This window comes from Artibeus jamaicensis, unplaced genomic scaffold (assembly GCF_021234435.1).
Source record: "Artibeus jamaicensis isolate MK-2021 breed Jamaican fruit bat unplaced genomic scaffold, CSHL_Jam_final contig_410, whole genome shotgun sequence".
Lineage (NCBI taxonomy): Eukaryota > Metazoa > Chordata > Mammalia > Chiroptera > Phyllostomidae > Artibeus > Artibeus jamaicensis.
In genome coordinates this window covers 60,778-66,426 of record NW_026521820.1, presented here as the reverse complement: position 1 = coordinate 66,426, position 5,649 = coordinate 60,778, and the positions used below count along the sequence as shown (strand labels likewise).

General features: G+C 46.6%; 1 pseudogene; it reads right to left on the bottom strand.

The window, feature by feature from the left end:
* Window positions 1-2,317: 2,317 nt before the first annotated feature.
* LOC119053891 (G-protein coupled receptor 183-like) lies at window positions 2,318-3,386 on the bottom strand (annotated as a pseudogene).
* Between the last annotated feature and the right edge of the window lie 2,263 nt (window positions 3,387-5,649).

Here is a 5,649-nt window from a genome sequence, read left to right as displayed (position 1 = left end):
GAATGGGATATGAGAAATGTTCGAGAGGATGGTCAAGAAGGATTTGTAATGTCTGGAGTCAGATAGCTTGGTTTGCCTGGCCCTCTCCAAGGAGGGGTCTCTTGCAGGCAGCTCTGGTCGTCACACCTGGTCACTGGGCAGGGGAACCAGGCCCCTTCTTGCCCCTTCTATGCTTTTTGACAAGTGCTGGGTTGTTGCAAACTGGGTGGGAGTAGGAGCTTTGAACACCAGTCAGGTGTGGGCACAACTGTTGGATACTTATGAGATTCACTCAGAGAGGCCGATGTAGGATGCAGAGGTGGACCTTTCAGCTGAGGTTCCACATCTTGAATCCCTTAAGCTGAGGCAGGAGATAGTCAGGAAGGAGGAAACTCCAGAGGTGACCGAGGGCTAAGATAAAGGACATCAGTACAGGACAGAGATTCTGTTCTAAGACAGGTTGTTCCCCCTTTCTGGAAAAGTGTTGAATCATGATGACTCATGAATGCACCTGTGCAGAAGATGCTATGTGACCCCTGCTTCATTAAAATAGCATTATAATATATTAATATTGCATGACCTCCTTCCCCGGTGGCCAATCAAGGAAAATCATGAGAGACCACATGTACAATAGCTTTAAAGTAATATAATACTTGTATATGTACATGTACAACAAAAAACCCACCAAAACTAGCCAGGAAATATCAGCCCTATAAGAATAAAATTTCTCCAGCCCTTGAGGGCAATCTCTGCTCAAAGCTGGCCCTCTCCCATATTCTGTGGAGTGTATTATCACTTAATAAATCTGCTCTCTCTTTCTCTCTGCTATAAACTCTCTTGTTCAGTTCAATTCTTTGTTCATGATCTCCTAGAACCTGGTTACCTGTGCCTGCCTGTGGCAGGGCCACAAGAGCAGAGTTCCAAATTCTCTGAGTCTTTGATTACCCACCTGCTGCAGGCCAGTAGTGCCCCCAAAGCGGGTGCTGCCCATCACATCCCAGCACTAGTGTTCAATGCTGAGACATGTCTGGCCACAGACACTCACAGCTACATGTCTGTAGATAACCCTGGAACCAAGTGTCCTCCCAGTGTGGAGCCCAGTGGAGCCAGAGTTAGGAGCAGAATAAAGGAAAACATGCCCAAAACTTTGACATGAGCCCTTGAGGGCTTTTGATGGCATGCAATGTAGCAGACTGCATGAGAGAGAGTATACTTATTTATTCAAACCAGTGAGAATGGACTGAGCACTAACCCTCATTACAGGGGCAGAATGCACACATTTCTCAGAAACTTACAAACTAGTTGCCACCTGAGACAATTCCTTCTCCAGAGAGCATAGTGTAAAGCTCTATGAGGAAGAGTCAAGTGCCCAAAATGCAGTCAGGAATTTCAAGGTGCGAAAATCAAATCATCAGGAACAGAAGAAGGACTGAGGATGATTTCAGAGGACCCTGTCTGAAGTTTGAGGGCCCAAGATGGAAAGGTGAGTGAGGGGCTTTCCTGGGGCAAGAAAGGCCACTGTGAGAATGAGCAGGAAGGGATGAGGCCCATGTGCCAAAACAAACATTGCACTGGCCCTGGTGCTCCCTGAACTTTGGCAAAGAGGCACACAAAATGCAAAACTGCAATCTACAGAGAGTCAATCTACTCTCTGTACATTGCTTTAAACTAAAGAAAGTGCAACAGTAGCTTTGTTTTTATCTGATATAAGCAACACCTAAGTGGATAAATACTTTGTGATGTGCACAAATGAAAAACTTTTGTCTGTCCCTCCTTCTTCCTTTCTCCAACATTGTTCCCAATTCCACAAGTAATGCTTTTTCATCGCACACATGCTTTCCAACAAAAATTAACACAAAGTCTCTTCACCACTGCCCCCTGACCCCAGAAGCATCCAGGTCAATAACTGGATCCTCTTGTGTGCATCCTCCTGTGTTTTCTGACCTTTCTAAGGAAGACTTTGTCATTTTTATAAATGTTAATTCTAAGCTTTCACCAGTTTGGGTTTGGAAGCCTTTTGCTCTTTATAACATTTTGCTTCCTCAAATTTGAAACATAGTCTAAATAATTGATATCATATTCAGTCAATGATTCTTTTGATGGTGTCCGTATTTACTGTGAAAATACGCTTTTCCCAAAAGAGACAACACGTACCCCTTCAGAGGCTGAGGAGCTTCATTGTTATTTATTACAATACATTGGAAGTGGATTCATTATGAAACTAATGAAGTTCAAGCCTTAGGGCTCCTTACTCACCATCCAAGGCTCTCTATCTAGTTTTGTATTTATTTGTTTTTTGCTTAAAGAATCCCCCCAAATTGTATAAGCCAATGACTCATTAGACTTTATTCTCCTCTTAAGGCATGGAGCTCTGGTCTGGTTGGTACTTTGTATTTCTGAGGAAGTTCTCCTCAGGGATGAAGAGGAGGATGCTGCCTCTTCGTTTTAAAATGCTGAGGAGCCATTTCCTATAATGTGTAGATGCAAAGAAGTAAATGATAGGGTCAATGCCACATGACAGGGTTCATGTTCATGAGGGACATGGTGAGCTGAAGGGACACTTTGAAAGCCATCTGCACAGGGCAAGATGGCAGGTAGAGTGTCCGTCTCACCATGAACTAGATGATGTTGAGATGGTAAGGGCTGAAGCACACAATCACAGCCACCAGCACCACCAGAGTGAGCAGGCAGGCACTCCAGTGGTGCCCTTTCTCACTCATCACAGGGTTTTCCTGGGCAGTCCTGCACAGCTTCACTGTGATCTTCACATAACAAAATAATATGATCCCCACTGGCCCACAGAAGCTTATAACACAGGCCACTAGGATTATGAGGGATAGCCTAAAGACCTTCTCAATGCTGACGTACTCCATGCAGGTGATCCTGCCTGCCACAGGCTTACTCATGCTTATCAAGAGGAGAGGCACCATCTGCAGAACTGCCATTGCCCAGATGGTCACACAGATGAGCTTTGCTTGGCTGGCACTGTGGAGTCCGGGGCACTGGTGGGTGCAGACCACAGCTAGGTAGCAATCCACGCTCACACAAGTCATGAGGTAGACCCCACCATAGATGTTCAAGTAGAATATGAATGTCATCAGCCTGCAAAGCCCTTCACCAAAAGGCCAGCTGAAGTCCAGTGCTTAATAGGTGATCTTCCCAGGCAGGGCCAGCATGAACAGAAGGTCAGACACTGCTAGGTGGATCAAGTAGACACCTGTTGAGTTGATCTTCTCGCCCTTTTGACAGGCAAGGCAAAGGGCAAGGATATTTCCCAGGGTGCTGAAGACCAAATGGACTGTGTAGAACAGACAGAGTATCATGCTGGCTGCCCAGGGTGGGTGATGAGGAAGGCAGAAGCTGGCATTGCGGGAGACACTACCTGGGTCAGCTGTGCTAGAAGCCATGTCATAGAGGTCCTTGAGGGGACAAAAAATAAATAATGTAATACTGAATCTGTGGGGTTACACCTCTATATAGAAATAATTAATAATTTGCTGAGGCAACATGCACGCAAAAAACCATCTCTTTTTAAGTAAAATTTTTGTTGAAGTGTAACATACTGTTCAAGTTACTATTGCCATGTAACAAATTACACCCCAAATTTAGCAACTTAAAACAAATTTTATCATGCCCACTGTCAGGTTTGGAGCAGGACACTGTGAGAATGGCTTTTCTCTGCTCCTCAGTGTTGGGAGCCTCAGCTTGGAAGAATCAGCAACTGGAGAGTGATGTAAGTAAGGTCAGGAGCTGGGACCATCTGGAGGTGACTTCACTGAAATGTGTGCCAGTTAATGCTGGGTTTTGGCTGGAGCCTCCACCAGGGCTGTCAACTAAAGTACCTGGACATTGCTTGTCATGAGATGGGATTTCCTCACAGCATGGCAGCCTAAATGTAATTAGATTCCTCACACAGCAGTTTGAGACTCCAGAAGGAAGTGTCCAGTAACTGGGTAGAAGCTCGATCTATTAACCATGGCTTTTCTGTCTTCTGATGCACTGACATCTTGGGGCTTCGCTGACCCTGGAGGAACTGCCCCTCCCTGACTTAGCCAATTCCGTGAGTGTGTTTTCAAATGCAAACCAACCAATCTAGAGTCACATCTTAATCACCTCTTTGTTGGTCTCTCACACTCTTGGCCACTATCCCCCAGACCTAATCACCCCAGGGCCAAAGTATCAAACAACCAAGGAAAGCCCCTATGTTCCAGAACCTGCTGAAATTATTTAATCTAGACAATCCTAAACTTGCTTGCCCTGCTTTGGGTGTTCCTTTCCACAGAAACCACAATAAAGGCTCTTGCCCTCATTTCCACCCCTCTCTCTGTGTCTCCTGACTGACCCAGAGCTTCCTGTGCAGCGCCCTGTGATGTGGTGTGCCCCTTCTTTCTGGGATCTGTGAGTTACAATCCAACCTTTTTGACAGCAATCGTCTCCTGATCTGTCTTCTTTCTTAACCTCAGTTTTCCATTAACACACGCACCACCTTTTCTAACCTAGCCGCAGAAGTACTTCATCATCACTCCCACCACCCTCTCTACCTCTCACGAGTGAGTCACAAGCCCAGCCAGAATCAGAAGGCGGCATAGCCCCCACCTTTCAATAGGAGGAACATCGAAGAATTTGCAGCCATTTTAAAATCACAGTACAGACACAAAAAAAATGTGTGCCAATCATACAAGTATAGCTTGATGATTTTTACAAAGTTAACAGTTCTGTGTGATTAGCAACCAGATTAGGAAACTTACCTCATCACCTCCCCAGAAGTACTCCTTTTCCCTACACCCCCACCCTCTACCTTCACTCAAGGGTAACCACTGACCTAACTTCTAAAATCACAACTCAGACTCTGACTGCAGTCCTTCGCGAACCCCTTGACTGTGATTCTTGGAGCCCAGACAATTAAATCTCCTCAGACTTGGGAGACAGAGCCCTAGGCTGGCTTCCCACCTGCCTCCATCCAGCCTATTCCTTCCCTCAGCAGGAAGAGGCTGCTCTCCCTCCCAGCCCTGCCCTCAGCTCCCCATGTGTGTCCTCCTCTTTCTTTCTGTCACAAATTACATGCATGTACTCACACTATCACACAGTCTCTCACCCACATACCTCTGTGGAAGTGTGACCTGGTAGCCCAGGAGTGGGCAGGCTGATGCTGCGGCCCTGGGAATCAAACCCCCATTGAAATTGCTACCTTGTGGAGTAAAACCTTCCTCTAGAAGTCTTGCAAGCTCCAATTCAAGAAGGCAGGCTGCTCTTCCTCATCCCTTCCTTCCCTGAACAATTTGGTCCTTAGGCCATGCTCAGCAGCTACCGAGTGAGCTGGCGACTATGGGAAGGGGTGTTCAGTTCAGGGGTCAGAATGGGAGCAGGATGAGGGGAGCCATCTCAAGGGGCAAGTTCAGCTCAGGTGGGTCCCAGCCACAGGTCAAAACTCACTTTCTAGAATCAGCTTTTCCAGTCACAGTACAGCTATTTGATTCCTGTTTGAAAGTTGTATGTCCCTTTCCATTTGTTCAGAGCTCACAGAGCACAAGAATGGGACTGGCTCCTGAGGAGATATCCCACCCTTGCCAATTGCCCCCCCCCTTTCCAGGCCTCTTTCCTGGATGTATCACCTAGCAGCCTTGCTCTGCCAGGCCCTGGGACCTCAGACCTTAGGGGTCACCCCTCAGC